Below are 16,265 nucleotides of genomic sequence, written 5' to 3' on the forward strand. Positions count from 1 at the left end.
AATTAAACTTGGCCTGTACAGGGATCGGACCTGTGACCTTGGCGTTATTAGCACCACGCTCTAACCATCTGAGCTAACAGGCCATTTTGCACAAATTACTGGAAGTCCAGCATATGAAGAAGTGCTAATGATAGTTAACCCGGGAGATTTGGAAAGCTTCATTTCAGAGGTGTACCATGAAGTTATAAATATAAATTATCAACATGAAGAAACTAATATGACTTTAGAAAAATTACAATACAAAAGAGATTTTCATACTTAGTGTTAGAACCTAGAACCATTAATGTTTTTTCCATGTGTTTTAGCAATAAATAACAATTCATCACCTATATGCAATTGATTCATCTAAACATTCTATCAGCTTCCCCTCAAAGGAAATATAGACATACACATTATACAGAAGAAAATACATCTATTTTCAACATTAAAGGAGCATCAAGTATTGGCTTGGAGACTGATTGAAAGTATGTCCTTGGCATTTTTAACTTTATGCTCTACAGACTAAACTAATAGGCTCAATAAATACATAGCATACTATTGAAGAAATAGCAGATGATGAAGTGCTACCGATTGTTAACCCGGGATAGTTGGAAAGCTTATATTCAGCTGTTTACATTCATACTATCTTTATATTTCATCAACAAGACAAAACAAAAATTACCTCAATAAATTGCAATAAATAAGAGATTTAGTTACTTGGCGTTAGAACTTAGAACCATTAATAGATATTCCAGGAGCTTTCAGAATAATAATTAATTCTACAACTATATCAAATGTATTCATCCAATCCTTCAAGCATCGTTTGATCCAAGGTGATAAACAGTCAAAAATGAGACACAAGAAAAATTAATCTTTTTTCAAACAATTAAACTTGGCCTGTACATGGATCGAACCTGTGACCTTGGCGTTATTAGCACCATGCTCTAACCATCTGAGCTAACAGGCCGGTCTGCACAAATTCCTGGAAGTCCAGCATATGAAGAAGTGCTAATGATAGTTAACCCGGGAGATTTGGAAAGCTTAATTTCGGAGGTTTACCATGAAGTTATAAATATATAATATCAACATGAAGAAACTAATATGACTTTAGAAAAATTACAATACAAAAGAGATTTTCATACTTAGTGGTAGAACTTAGAGCCATTAATGTTTTTTCCATGTGTTTTAGCAATAAATAACAATTCATCACCTATATGCAATTTATTCATCTAATCATTGTGTCAGCTTCCCCTCGAAGGAAATATAGACATACAAATGATACTGAAGAAAATACATCTATTTTCAACATTAAAGCAGCATCACTTATTGGCTTGGAGACTGATTGAAAGTATGTCCTTGGCATTTTTAACTTTATGCTCTTAAGACTAAACTAATAGGCTCACTAAATATATAGCATACTATTGAAGAAATAGCAGATGATGAAGTGCTACTGATTGTTAACCCGGGATAGTTGGAAAGCTTATATTCATCTGTTTACATTCATACTATCTTTATATTTCATCAACACGACAAAACAAAAATGACCTCAATAAATTGCAATAAATAAGAGATTTAGTTACTTGGCGTTAGAACTTAGAACCAATTATAGATATTCCAGGAGCTTTCAGAATGATAATTAATTCTACAACTATATCAAATGTATTTATCCAATCCTTCAAGTAGCTTTTGATCCAAGGTGATAAACAGTCAAAAATGAGACACAAGAAAAATGTATCTTTTTACAAACAATTAAACTTGGCCTGTACAGGGATCGGACCTGTGACCTTGGCGTTATTAGCACCACGCTCTAACCATCTGAGCTAACAGGCCATTTTGCACAAATTTCTGGAAGTCCAGCATATGAAGAAGTGCTAATGATAGTTAACCCGGGAGATTTGGAAAGCTTCATTTCAGAGGTGTACCATGAAGTTATAAATATAAATTATCAACATGAAGAAACTAATATGACTTTAGAAAAATTACAATACAAAAGAGATTTTCATACTTAGTGTTAGAACTTAGAACCATTAATGTTTTTTCCATGTGTTTTAGCAATAAATAACAATTCATCACCTATATGCAATTGATTCATCTAATCATTCTATCAGCTTCCCCTCAAAGGAAATATAGACATACACATTATACAGAAGAAAATACATCTATTTTCAACATTAAAGGAGCATCACTTATTGGCTTGGAGACTGATTGAAAGTATGTCCTTGGCATTTTTAACTTTATGCTCTAAAGACTAAACTAATAGGTTCACTAAATATATAGCATACTATTGAAGAAATAGCAGATGATGAAGTGCTACTGATTGTTAACCCGGGATAGTTGGAAAGCTTATATTCAGCTGTTTACATTCATACTACCTTTATATTTCATCAACAAGACAAAACAAAAATGACCTCAATAAATTGCAATAAATAAGAGATTTAGTTACTTGGCGTTAGAACTTAGAACCAATTATAGATATTCTAGGAGCTTTCAGAATGATAATTAATTCTACAACTATATCAAATGTATTCATCCAATCCTTCAAGTAGCTTTTGATCCAAGGTGATAAACAGTCAAAAATGAGACACAAGAAAAATGTATCTTTTTACAAACAATTAAACTTGGCCTGTACAGGGATCGGACCTGTGACCTTGGCGTTATTAGCACCACGCTCTAACCATCTGAGCTAACAGGCCATTTTGCACAAATTCCTGGAAGTCCAGCATATGAAGAAGTGCTAATGATAGTTAACCCGGGAGATTTGGAAAGCTTCATTTCAGAGGTGTACCATGAAGTTATAAATATAAATTATCAACATGAAGAAACTAATATGACTTTAGAAAAATTACAATACAAAAGAGATTTTCATACTTAGTGTTAGAACTTAGAACCATTAATGTTTTTTCCATGTGTTTTAGCAATAAATAACAATTCATCACCTTTATGCAATTGATTCATCTAAACATTCTATCAGCTTCCCCTCAAAGGAAATATAGACATACACATTATACAGAAGAAAATACATCTATTTTCAACATTAAAGGAGCATCAAGTATTGGCTTGGAGACTGATTGAAAGTATGTCCTTGGCATTTTTAACTTTATGCTCTACAGACTAAACTAATAGGCTCAATAAATACATAGCATACTATTGAAGAAATAGCAGATGATGAAGTGCTACCGATTGTTAACCCGGGATAGTTTGAAAGCTTATATTCAGCTGTTTACATTCATACTATCTTTATATTTCATCAACAAGACAAAACAAAAATGACCTCAATAAATTGCAATAAATAAGAGATTTAGTTACTTGGCGTTAGAACTTAGAACCATTAATAGATATTTCAGGAGCTTTCAGAATAATAATTAATTCTACAACTATATCAAATGTATTCATCCAATCCTTCAAGCAGCATTTGATCCAAGGTGATAAACAGTCAAAAATGAGACACAAGAAACATTTATCTTTTTACAAGCAATTAAACTTGGCCTGTACAGGGATCGAACCTGTGACCTTGGCGTTATTAGCACCATGCTCTAACCATCTGAGCTAACAGGCAGGTCTGCACAAAATCCTGGAAGTCCAGCATATGAAGAAGTGCTAATGATAGTTAACCCGGGAGATTTGGAAATCTTAATTTCGGAGGTTTACCATGAAGTTATAAATATATAATATCAACATGAAGAAACTAATATGACTTTAGAAAAATTACAATACAAAAGAGATTTTCATACTTAGTGTTAGAACTTAGAGCCATTAATGTTTTTTCCATGTGTTTTAGCAATAAATAACAATTCATCACCTATATGCAATTGATTCATCTAATCATTGTGTCAGCTTCCCCTCGAAGGAAATATAGACATACACATTATACAGAAGAAAATACATCTATTTTCAACATTAAAGGAGCATCACTTATTGGCTTGGAGACTGATTGAAAGTATGTCCTTGGCATTTTTAACTTTATGCTCTAAAGACTAAACTAATAGGCTCACTAAATATATAGCATACTATTGAAGAAATAGCAGATGATGAAGTGCTACTGATTGTTAACCCGGGATAGTTGGAAAGCTTATATTCAGCTGTTTACATTCATACTACCTTTATATTTCATCAACAAGACAAAACAAAAATGACCTCAATAAATTGCAATAAATAAGAGATTTAGTTACTTGGCGTTAGAACTAAGAACCAATTATAGATATTCCAGGAGCTTTCAGAATGATAATTAATTCTACAACTATATCAAATGTATTCATCCAATCCTTCAAGTAGCTTTTGATCCAAGGTGATAAACAGTCAAAAATGAGACACAAGAAAAATGTATCTTTTTACAAACAATTAAACTTGGCCTGTACAGGGATCGGACCTGTGACCTTGGCGTTATTAGCACCACGCTCTAACCATCTGAGCTAACAGGCCATTTTGCACAAATTCCTGGAAGTCCAGCATATGAAGAAGTGCTAATGATAGTTAACCCGGGAGATTTGGAAAGCTTCATTTCAGAGGTGTACCATGAAGTTATAAATATAAATTATCAACATGAAGAAACTAATATGACTTTAGAAAAATTACAATACAAAAGAGATTTTCATACTTAGTGTTAGAACTTAGAACCATTAATGTTTTTTCCATGTGTTTTAGCAATAAATAACAATTCATCACCTATATGCAATTGATTCATCTAAACATTCTATCAGCTTCCCCTCAAAGGAAATATAGACATACACATTATACAGAAGAAAATACATCTATTTTCAACATTAAAGGAGCATCAAGTATTGGCTTGGAGACTGATTGAAAGTATGTCCTTGGCATTTTTAACTTTATGCTCTACAGACTAAACTAATAGGCTCAATAAATACATAGCATACTATTGAAGAAATAGCAGATGATGAAGTGCTACCGATTGTTAACCCGGGATAGTTGGAAAGCTTATATTCAGCTGTTTACATTCATACTATCTTTATATTTCATCAACAAGACAAAACAAAAATGACCTCAATAAATTGCAATAAATAAGAGATTTAGTTACTTGGCGTTAGAACTTAGAACCATTAATAGATATTTCAGGAGCTTTCAGAATAATAATCAATTCTACAACTATATCAAATGTATTCATCCAATCCTTCAAGCAGCATTTGATCCAAGGTGATAAACAGTCAAAAATGAGACACAAGAAACATTTATCTTTTTACAAGCAATTAAACTTGGCCTGTACAGGGATCGAACCTGTGACCTTGGCGTTATTAGCACCACGCTCTAACCATCTGAGCTAACAGGCCATTTTGCACAAATTGCTGGAAGTCCAGCATATGAAGAAGTGCTAATGATAGTTAACCCGGGAGATTTGGAAAGCTTAACTTCAGAGGTTTACCATGAAGTTATAAATATATAATATCAACATGAAGAAACTTATATGACTTAAAAAAAATTACAATACAAAAGAGATTTTCATACTTAGTGTTAGAACTTAGGATTATTAATGTTTTTCCATGTGTTTTAGCAATAAATAACAATTCATCACCTATATGCAATTGATTTATTTAATCATTCTATCAGCTTCCCCTCAAAGGAAATATAGAGATACACATGATACAGAAGAAAATACATCTATTTTCAACATTAAAGGAGCATCAAGTATTGGCTTGGAGACGGATTGAAAGTATGTCCTTGGCATTTTTTACTTTATGCTCTGAAGACTAAACTAATAGGCTCACTAAATATATAGCATACTATTGAAGAAATAGCAGATGATGAAGTGCTACTGATTGTTAACCCGGGATAGTTGGAAAGCTTATATTCAGCTGTTTACATTCATACTATTTTTATATTTCATCAACAAGACAAAACAAAAATGACCTCAATAAATTGCAATAAATAAGAGATTTAGTTACTTGGTATTAGAACTTAGAACCATTAATAGATATTCCAGGAGCTTTCAGAATAATAATTAATTCTACAACTATATCAAATGTATTCATCTAATCCTTCAAGCATCGTTTGATCCAAGGTGATAAACAGTCAAAAATGAGACACAAGAAAAATTAATCTTTTTTCAAACAATTAAACTTGGCCTGTACAGGGATCGAACCTGTGACCTTGGCGTTATTAGCACAACGCTCTAACCATCTGAGCTAACAGGCCGGTCTGCACAAATTCCTGGAAGTCCAGCATATGAAGAAGTGCTAATGATAGTTAACCTGGGAGATTTGGAAAGCTTAATTTCGGAGGTTTACCATGAAGTTATAAATATATAATATCAACATGAAGAAACTAATATGACTTTAGAAAAATTACAATACAAAAGAGATTTTCATACTTAGTGTTAGAACTTAGAGCCATTAATGTTTTTTCCATGTGTTTTAGCAATAAATAACAATTCATCACCTATATGCAATTGATTCATCTAATCATTGTGTCAGCTTCCCCTCGAAGGAAATATAGACATACAAATGATACTGAAGAAAATACATCTATTTTCAACATTAAAGGAGCATCAAGTATTGGCTTAGAGACTGATTGAAAGTATGTTCTTGGCATTGTTAACTTTATGCTCTAAAGACTAAACTAATAGGCTCAATAAATATATAGCATACTATTGAAGAAATAGCAGATGATGAAGTGCTACCGATTGTTAACCCGGGATAGTTGGAAAGCTTATATTCAGCTGTTTACATTCATACTATCTTTATATTTCATCAACAAGACAAAACAAAAATGACCTCAATAAATTGCAATAAATAAGAGATTTAGTTACTTGGCGTTAGAACTTAGAACCATTAATAGATATTCCAGGAGCTTTCAGAATAATAATTAATTCTACAACTATATCAAATGCATTCATTCAATCCTTCAAGCAGCGTTTGATCCAAGGTGATAAACAGTCAAAAATGAGACACAAGAAAAATTAATCTTTTTTCAAACAATTAAACTTGGCCTGTACAGGGATCGAACCTGTGACCTTGGCGTTATTAGCACCACGCTCTAACCATCTGAGCTAACAGGCCTTTTTGCACGAATTCCTGGAAGTCCAGCATATGAAGAAGTGCTAATGATAGTTAACCCGGGAGATTTGGAAAGCTTAATTTCAGAGGTGTACCATGAAGTTATAAATATATAATATCAACATGAAGAAACTAATATGACTTTAGAAAAATTACAATACAAAAGAGATTTTCATACTTAGTGTTAGAACTTAGAACCATTAATGTTTTTTCCATGTGTTTTAGCAATAAATAACAATTCATCACCTATATGCAATTGATTCATCTAATCATTCTATCAGCTTCCCCTCAAAGGAAATATAGACATACACATTATACAGAAGAAAATACATCTATTTTCAACATTAAAGGAGCATCAAGTATTGGCTTGGAGACTGATTGAAAGTATGTCCTTGGCATTTTTAACTTTATGCTCTACAGACTAAACTAATAGGCTCAATAAATACATAGCATACTATTGAAGAAATAGCAGATGATGAAGTGCTACCGATTGTTAACCCGGGATAGTTGGAAAGCTTATATTCAGCTGTTTACATTCATACTATCTTTATATTTCATCAACAAGACAAAACAAAAATGACCTCAATAAATTGCAATAAATAAGAGATTTAGTTACTTGGCGTTAGAACTTAGAGCCATTAATAGATATTTCAGGAGCTTTCAGAATAATAATTAATTCTACAACTATATCAAATGTATTCATCCAATCCTTCAAGCAGCGTTTGATCCAAGGTGATAAACAGTCAAAAATGAGACACATGAAAAATTTATCTTTTTACAAACAATTAAACTTGGCCTGTACAGGGATCGAACCTGTGGCCTTGGCGTTATTAGCACCACGCTCTAACCATCTGAGATAACAGGCCATTTTGCACAAATTACTGGAAGTCCAGCATATGAAGAAGTGCTAATGATAGTTAACCCGGGAGATTTGGAAAGCTTAATTTCGGAGGTTTACCATGAAGTTATAAATATATAATATCAACATGAAGAAACTAATATGACTTTAGAAAAATTACAATACAAAAGAGATTTTCATACTTAGTGTTAGAACTTAGAGCCATTAATGTTTTTTCCATGTGTTTTAGCAATAAATAACAATTCATCACCTATATGCAATTGATTCATCTAATCATTGTGTCAGCTTCCCCTCGAAGGAAATATAGACATACAAATGATACAGAAGAAAATACATCTATTTTCAACATTAAAGGAGCATCAAGTATTGGCTTAGAGACTGATTGAAAGTATGTTCTTGGCATTGTTAACTTTATGCTCTAAAGACTAAACTAATAGGCTCACTAAATATATAGCATACTATTGAAGAAATAGCAGATGATGAAGTGCTACCGATTGTTAACCCGGGATTGTTGGAAAGCTTATATTCAGCTGTTTACATTCATACTATCTTTATATTTCATCAACAAGACAAAACAAAAATGACCTCAATAAATTGCAATAAATAAGAGATTTAGTTACTTGGCGTTAGAACTTAGAACCATTAATAGATATTCCAGGAGCTTTCAGAATAATAATTAATTCTACAACTATATCAAATGCATTCATCCAATCCTTCAAGCAGCGTTTGATCCAAGGTGATAAACAGTAAAAAATGAGACACAAGAAAAATTAATCTTTTTTCAAACAATTAAACTTGGCCTGTACAGGGATAGAACCTGTGACCTTGGCGTTATTAGCACCATCTGAGCTAACAGGCCATTTTGCACAAATTCCTGGAAGTCCAGCATATGAAGACGTGCTAATGATAGTTAACCCGGGAGATTTGGAAAGCTTAATTTCGGAGGTGTACCATGAAGTTATAAATATAAATTATCAACATGAAGAAACTAATATGACTTTAGAAAAATTACAATACAAAAGAGATTTTCATACTTAGTGTTAGAACTTAGAACCATTAATGTTTTTTCCATGTGTTTTAGCAATAAATAACAATTCATCACCTATATGCAATTGATTCATCTAATCATTCTATCAGCTTCCCCTCAAAGGAAATATAGACATACACATTATACAGAAGAAAATACATCTATTTTCAACATTAAAGGAGCATCACTTATTGGCTTGGAGACTGATTGAAAGTATGTCCTTGGCATTTTTAACTTTATGCTCTAAAGACTAAACTAATAGGCTCACTAAATATATAGCATACTATTGAAGAAATAGCAGATGATGAAGTGCTACTGATTGTTAACCCGGGATAGTTGGAAAGCTTATATTCAGCTGTTTACATTCATACTATCTTTATATTTCATCAACAAGACAAAACAAAAATGACCTCAATAAATTGCAATAAATAAGAGATTTAGTTACTTGGCGTTAGAACTTAGAACGAATTACAGATATTCCAGGAGCTTTCAGAATGATAATTAATTCTACAACTATATCAAATGTATTCATCCAATCCTTCAAGTAGCTTTTGTTCCAAGGTGATAAACAGTCAAAAATGAGACACAAGAAAAATGTATCTTTTTACAAACAATTAAACTTGGCCTGTACAGGGATCGGACCTGTGACCTTGGCGTTATTAGCACCGCGCTCTAACCATCTGAGCTAACAGGCCATTTTGCACAAATTCCTGGAAGTCCAGCATATGAAGAAGTGCTAATGATAGTTAACCCGGGAGATTTGGAAAGCTTCATTTCAGAGGTGTACCATGAAGTTATAAATATAAATTATCAACATGAAGAAACTAATGTGACTTTAGAAAAATTACAATACAAAAGAGATTTTCATACTTAGTGTTAGAACTTAGAACCATTAATGTTTTTTCCATGTGTTTTAGCAATAAATAACAATTCATCACCTATTTGCACTTGATTCATCTAAACATTCTATCAGCTTCCCCTCAAAGGAAATATAGACATACACATTATACAGAAGAAAATACATCTATTTTCAACATTAAAGGAGCATCAAGTATTGGCTTGGAGACTGATTGAAAGTATGTCCTTGGCATTTTTAACTTTATGCTCTACAGACTAAACTAATAGGCTCAATAAATACATAGCATACTATTGAAGAAATAGCAGATGATGAAGTGCTACCGATTGTTAACCCGGGATAGTTGGAAAGCTTATATTCAGCTGTTTACATTCATACTATCTTTATATTTCATCAACAAGACAAAACAAAAATGACCTCAATAAATTGCAATAAATAAGAGATTTAGTTACTTGGCGTTAGAACTTAGAACCATTAATAGATATTTCAGGAGCTTTCAGAATAATAATTAATTCTACAACTATATCAAATGTATTCATCCAATCCTTCAAGCAGCATTTGATCCAAGGTGATAAACAGTCAAAAATTAGACACAAGAAACATTAATCTTTTTACAAACAATTAAACTTGGCCTGTACAGGGATCGAACCTGTGACCTTGGCGTTATTAGCACCACGCTCTAACCATCTGAGCTAACAGGACATTTTGCACAAATTACTGGAAGTCCAGCATATGAAGAAGTGCTAATGATAGTTAACCCGGGAGATTTGGAAAGCTTAACTTCAGAGGTTTACCATGAAGTTATAAATATATAATATCAACATGAAGAAACTTATATGACTTTAAAAAATTTACAATACAAAAGAGATTTTCATACTTAGTGTTAGAACTTAGAACCATTAATGTTTTTTCCATGTGTTTAAGCAATAAATAACAATTCATCACCTATATGCAATTGATTCATTTAATCATTCTATTAGCTTCCCCTCAAAGGAAATATAGAGATACACATGATACAGAAGAAAATACATCTATTTTCAACATTAAAGGAGCATCAAGTATTGGCTTGGAGACGGATTGAAAGTATGTCCTTGGCATTTTTAACTTTATGCTCTGAAGACTAAACTAATAGGCTCACTAAATATATAGCATACTATTGAAGAAATAGCAGATGATGAACTGCTACTGATTGTTAACCCGGGATAGTTGGAAAGCTTATATTCAGCTGTTTACATTCATACTATTTTTATATTTCATCAACAAGACAAAACAAAAATGACCTCAATAAATTGCAATAAATAAGAGATTTAGTTACTTGGTGTTAGAACTTAGAACCATTAATAGATATTCCAGGAGCTTTCAGAATAATAATTAATTCTACAACTATATCAAATGTATTCATCCAATCCTTCAAGCATCGTTTGATCCAAGGTGATAAACAGTCAAAAATGAGACACAAGAAAAATTAATCTTTTTTCACACAATTAAACTTGGCCTGTACAGGGATCGAACCTGTGACCTTTGCGTTATTAGCACCACGCTCTAACCATCTGAGCTAACAGGCCGGTCTGCACAAATTCCTGGAAGTCCAGCATATGAAGAAGTGCTAATGATAGTTAACCCGGGAGATTTGGAAAGCTTAATTTCGGAGGTTTACCATGAAGTTATAAATATATAATATCAACATGAAGAAACTAATATGACTTTAGAAAAATTACAATACAAAAGAGATTTTCATACTTAGTGTTAGAACTTAGAACCATTAATGTTTTTTCCATGTGTTTTAGCAATAAATAACAATTCATCACCTATATGCAATTGATTCATCTAATCATTCTATCAGCTTCCCCTCAAAGGAAATATAGACATACACATTATACAGAAGAAAATACATCTATTTTCAACATTAAAGGAGCATCACTTATTGGCTTGGAGACTGATTGAAAGTATGTCCTTGGCATTTTTAACTTTATGCTCTAAAGACTAAACTAATAGGCTCACTAAATATATAGCATACTATTGAAGAAATAGCAGATGATGAAGTGCTACTGATTGTTAACCCGGGATAGTTGAAAAGCTTATATTCAGCTGTTTACATTCATACTATCTTTATATTTCATCAACAAGACAAAACAAAAATGACCTCAATAAATTGCAATAAATAAGAGATTTAGTTACTTGGCGTTAGAACTTAGAACTAATTATAGATATTCCAGGAGCTTTCAAAATGATAATTAATTCTACAACTATATCAAATGTATTTATCCAATCCTTCAAGTAGCTTTTGATCCAAGGTGATAAACAGTCAAAAATGAGACACAAGAAAAATGTATCTTTTTACAAACAATTAGACTTGGCCTGTACAGGGATCGGACCTGTGACCTTGGCGTTATTAGCACCACGCTCTAACCATCTGAGCTAACAGGCCATTTTGCACAAATTCCTGGAAGTCCAGCAAATGAAGAAGTGCTAATGATAGTTAACCCGGGAGATTTGGAAAGCTTCATTTCAGAGGTGTACCATGAAGTTATAAATATAAATTATCAACATGAAGAAACTAATATGACTTTAGAAAAATTACAATACAAAAGAGATTTTCATACTTAGTGTTAGAACGTAGAACCATTAATGTTTTTTCCATGTGTTTAAGCAATAAATAACAATTCATCACCTATATGCAATTGATTCATTTAATCATTCTATTAGCTTCCCCTCAAAGGAAATATAGAGATACACATGATACAGAAGAAAATACATCTATTTTCAACATTAAAGGAGCATCAAGTATTGGCTTGGAGACGGATTGAAAGTATGTCCTTGGCATTTTTAACTTTATGCTCTGAAGACTAAACTAATAGGCTCACTAAATATATAGCATACTATTGAAGAAATAGCAGATGATGAACTGCTACTGATTGTTAACCCGGGATAGTTGGAAAGCTTATATTCAGCTGTTTACATTCATACTATTTTTATATTTCATCAACAAGACAAAACAAAAATGACCTCAATAAATTGCAATAAATAAGAGATTTAGTTACTTGGTGTTAGAACTTAGAACCATTAATAGATATTCCAGGAGCTTTCAGAATAATAATTAATTCTACAACTATATCAAATGTATTCATCCAATCCTTCAAGCATCGTTTGATCCAAGGTGATAAACAGTCAAAAATGAGACACAAGAAAAATTAATCTTTTTTCAAACAATTAAACTTGGCCTGTACAGGGATCGAACCTGTGACCTTTGCGTTATTAGCACCACGCTCTAACCATCTGAGCTAACAGGCCTGTCTGCACAAATTCCTGGAAGTCCAGCATATGAAGAAGTGCTAATGATAGTTAACCCGGGAGATTTGGAAAGCTTAATTTTGGAGGTTTACCATGAAGTTATAAATATATAATATCAACATGAAGAAACTAATATGACTTTAGAAAAATTACAATACAAAAGAGATTTTCATACTTAGTGTTAGAACTTAGAACAATTAATGTTTTTTCCATGTGTTTTAGCAATAAATAACAATTCATCACCTATATGCAATTGATTCATCTAATCATTCTATCAGCTTCCCCTCAAAGGAAATATAGACATACACATTATACAGAAGAAAATACATCTATTTTCAACATTAAAGGAGCATCACTTATTGGCTTGGAGACTGATTGAAAGTATGTCCTTGGCATTTTTAACTTTATGCTCTAAAGACTAAACTAATAGGCTCACTAAATATATAGCATACTATTGAAGAAATAGCAGATGATGAAGTGCTACTGATTGTTAACCCGGGATAGTTGAAAAGCTTATATTCAGCTGTTTACATTCATACTATCTTTATATTTCATCAACAAGACAAAACAAAAATGACCTCAATAAATTGCAATAAATAAGAGATTTAGTTACTTGGCGTTAGAACTTAGAACCAATTATAGATATTCCAGGAGCTTTCAGAATGATAATTAATTCTACAACTATATCAAATGTATTTATCCAATCCTTCAAGTAGCTTTTGATCCAAGGTGATAAACAGTCAAAAATGAGACACAAGAAAAATGTATCTTTTTACAAACAATTAAACTTGGCCTGTACAGGGATCGGACCTGTGACCTTGGCGTTATAAGCACCACGCTCTAACCATCTGAGCTAACAGGCCATTTTGCACAAATTCCTGGAAGTCCAGCAAATGAAGAAGTGCTAATGATAGTTAACCCGGGAGATTTGGAAAGCTTCATTTCAGAGGTGTACCATGAAGTTATAAATATAAATTATCAACATGAAGAAACTAATATGACTTTAGAAAAATTACAATACAAAAGAGATTTTCATACTTAGTGTTAGAACTTAGAACCATTAATGTTTTTCCATGTGTTTTAGCAATAAATAACAATTCATCACCTATATGCAATTGATTCATCTAAACATTCTATCAGCTTCCCCTCAAAGGAAATATAGACATACACATTATACAGAAGAAAATACATCTATTTTCAACATTAAAGGAGCATCAAGTATTGGCTTGGAGACTGATTGAAAGTATGTCCTTGGCATTTTTAACTTTATGCTCTACAGACTAAACTAATAGGCTCAATAAATACATAGCATACTATTGAAGAAATAGCAGATGATGAAGTGCTACCGATTGTTAACCCGGGATAGTTGGAAAGCTTATATTCAGCTGTTTACATTCATACTATCTTTATATTTCATCAACAAGACAAAACAAAAATGACCTCAATAAATTGCAATAAATAAGAGATTTAGTTACTTGGCGTTAGAATTTAGAACCATTAATAGATATTTCAGGAGCTTTCAGAATAATAATTAATTCTACAACTATATCAAATGTATTCATCCAATCCTTCAAGCAGCATTTGATCCAAGGTGATAAACAGTCAAAAATTAGACACAAGAATCATTTATCTTTTTACAAACAATTAAACTTGGCCTGTACAGGGATCGAACCTGTGACCTTGGCGTTATTAGCACCACGCTCTAACCATCTGAGCTAACAGGCCATTTTGCACAAATTACTGGAAGTCCAGCATATGAAGAAGTGCTAATGATAGTTAACCCGGGAGATTTGGAAAGCTTAACTTCAGAGGTTTACCATGAAGTTATAAATATATAATATCAACATGAAGAAACTTATATGACTTTAAAAAAATTACAATACAAAAGAGATTTTCATACTTAGTGTTAGAACTTAGAACCATTAATGTTTTTTCCATGTGTTTTAGCAATAAATAACAATTCATCACCTATATGCAATTGATTCATTTAATCATTCTATCAGCTTCCCCTCAAAGGAAATATAGACATACACATGATACAGAAGAAAATACATCTATTTTCAACATTAAAGGAGCATCAAGTATTGGCTTGGAGACGGATTGAAAGTATGTCCTTGGCATTTTTAACTTTATGCTCTGAAGACTAAACTAATAGGCTCACTAAATATATAGCATACTATTGAAGAAATAGCAGATGATGAAGTGCTACTGATTGTGAACCCGGGATAGTTGGAAAGCTTATATTCAGCTGTTTACATTCATACTATTTTTATATTTCATCAACAAGACAAAACAAAAATGACCTCAATAAATTGCAATAGATAAGAGATTTAGTTACTTGGTGTTAGAACTTAGAACCATTAATAGATATTCCAGGAGCTTTCAGAATAATAATTAATTCTACAACTATATCAAATGTATTCATCCAATCCTTCAAGCATCGTTTGATCCAAGGTGATAAACAGTCAAAAATGAGACACAAGAAAAATTAATCTTTTTTCAAACAATTAAACTTGGCCTGTACAGGGATCGAAGCTGTGACCTTGGCGTTATTAGCACCACGCTCTAACCATCTGAGCTAACAGGCCGGTCTGCACAAATTCCTGGAAGTCCAGCATATGAAGAAGTGCTAATGATAGTTAACCCGGGTGATTTGGAAATCTTAATTTCGGAGGTTTACCATGAAGTTATAAATATATAATATCAACATGAAGAAACTAATATGACTTTAGAAAAATTACAATACAAAAGAGATTTTCATACTTAGTGTTAGAACTTAGAGCCATTAATGTTTTTTGCATGTGTTTTAGCAATAAATAACAATTCATCACCTATATGCAATTGATTCATCTAATCATTGTGTCAGCTTCCCCTCGAAGGAAATATAGACATACAAATGATACTGAAAAAAATACATCTATTTTCAACATTAAAGGAGCATCACTTATTGGGTTGGAGACTGATTGAAAGTATGTCCTTGGCATTTTTAACTTTATGCTCTAAAGACTAAACTAATAGGCTCACTAAATATATAGCATACTATTGAAGAAATAGCAGATGATGAAGTGCTACTGATTGTTAACCCGGGATAGTTGGAAAGCTTATATTCATCTGTTTACATTCATACTATCTTTATATTTCATCAACAAGACAAAACAAAAATGACCTCAATAAATTGCAATAAATAAGAGATTTAGTTACTTGGCGTTAGAACTTAGAACCAATTATAGATATTCCAGGAGCTTTCAG

The 16,265-nt window shown here is 32.3% G+C and overlaps 4 non-coding genes across 4 annotated transcripts; all 4 read right to left on the bottom strand.

Annotated features, from left to right (window-relative positions):
• Positions 1-5,187: 5,187 nt before the first annotated feature.
• TRNAI-AAU (transfer RNA isoleucine (anticodon AAU)) lies at positions 5,188-5,261 on the bottom strand. Its single transcript has one exon. It is a non-coding gene; the product is annotated as a tRNA-Ile (tRNA).
• A 1,651-nt stretch (positions 5,262-6,912) lies between these two features.
• On the bottom strand, positions 6,913-6,986 carry TRNAI-AAU (transfer RNA isoleucine (anticodon AAU)). The gene has a single exon. It is a non-coding gene; the product is annotated as a tRNA-Ile (tRNA).
• Positions 6,987-13,805: 6,819 nt separating this feature from the next.
• TRNAI-UAU (transfer RNA isoleucine (anticodon UAU)) lies at positions 13,806-13,879 on the bottom strand. Its single transcript has one exon. It is a non-coding gene; the product is annotated as a tRNA-Ile (tRNA).
• Positions 13,880-14,667: 788 nt separating this feature from the next.
• On the bottom strand, positions 14,668-14,741 carry TRNAI-AAU (transfer RNA isoleucine (anticodon AAU)). Its single transcript has one exon. It is a non-coding gene; the product is annotated as a tRNA-Ile (tRNA).
• Between the last annotated feature and the right edge of the window lie 1,524 nt (positions 14,742-16,265).

The sequence above is a fragment of the Lissotriton vulgaris genome, chromosome 4_1, assembly GCF_964263255.1.
Source record: "Lissotriton vulgaris chromosome 4_1, aLisVul1.2, whole genome shotgun sequence".
Lineage (NCBI taxonomy): Eukaryota > Metazoa > Chordata > Amphibia > Caudata > Salamandridae > Lissotriton > Lissotriton vulgaris.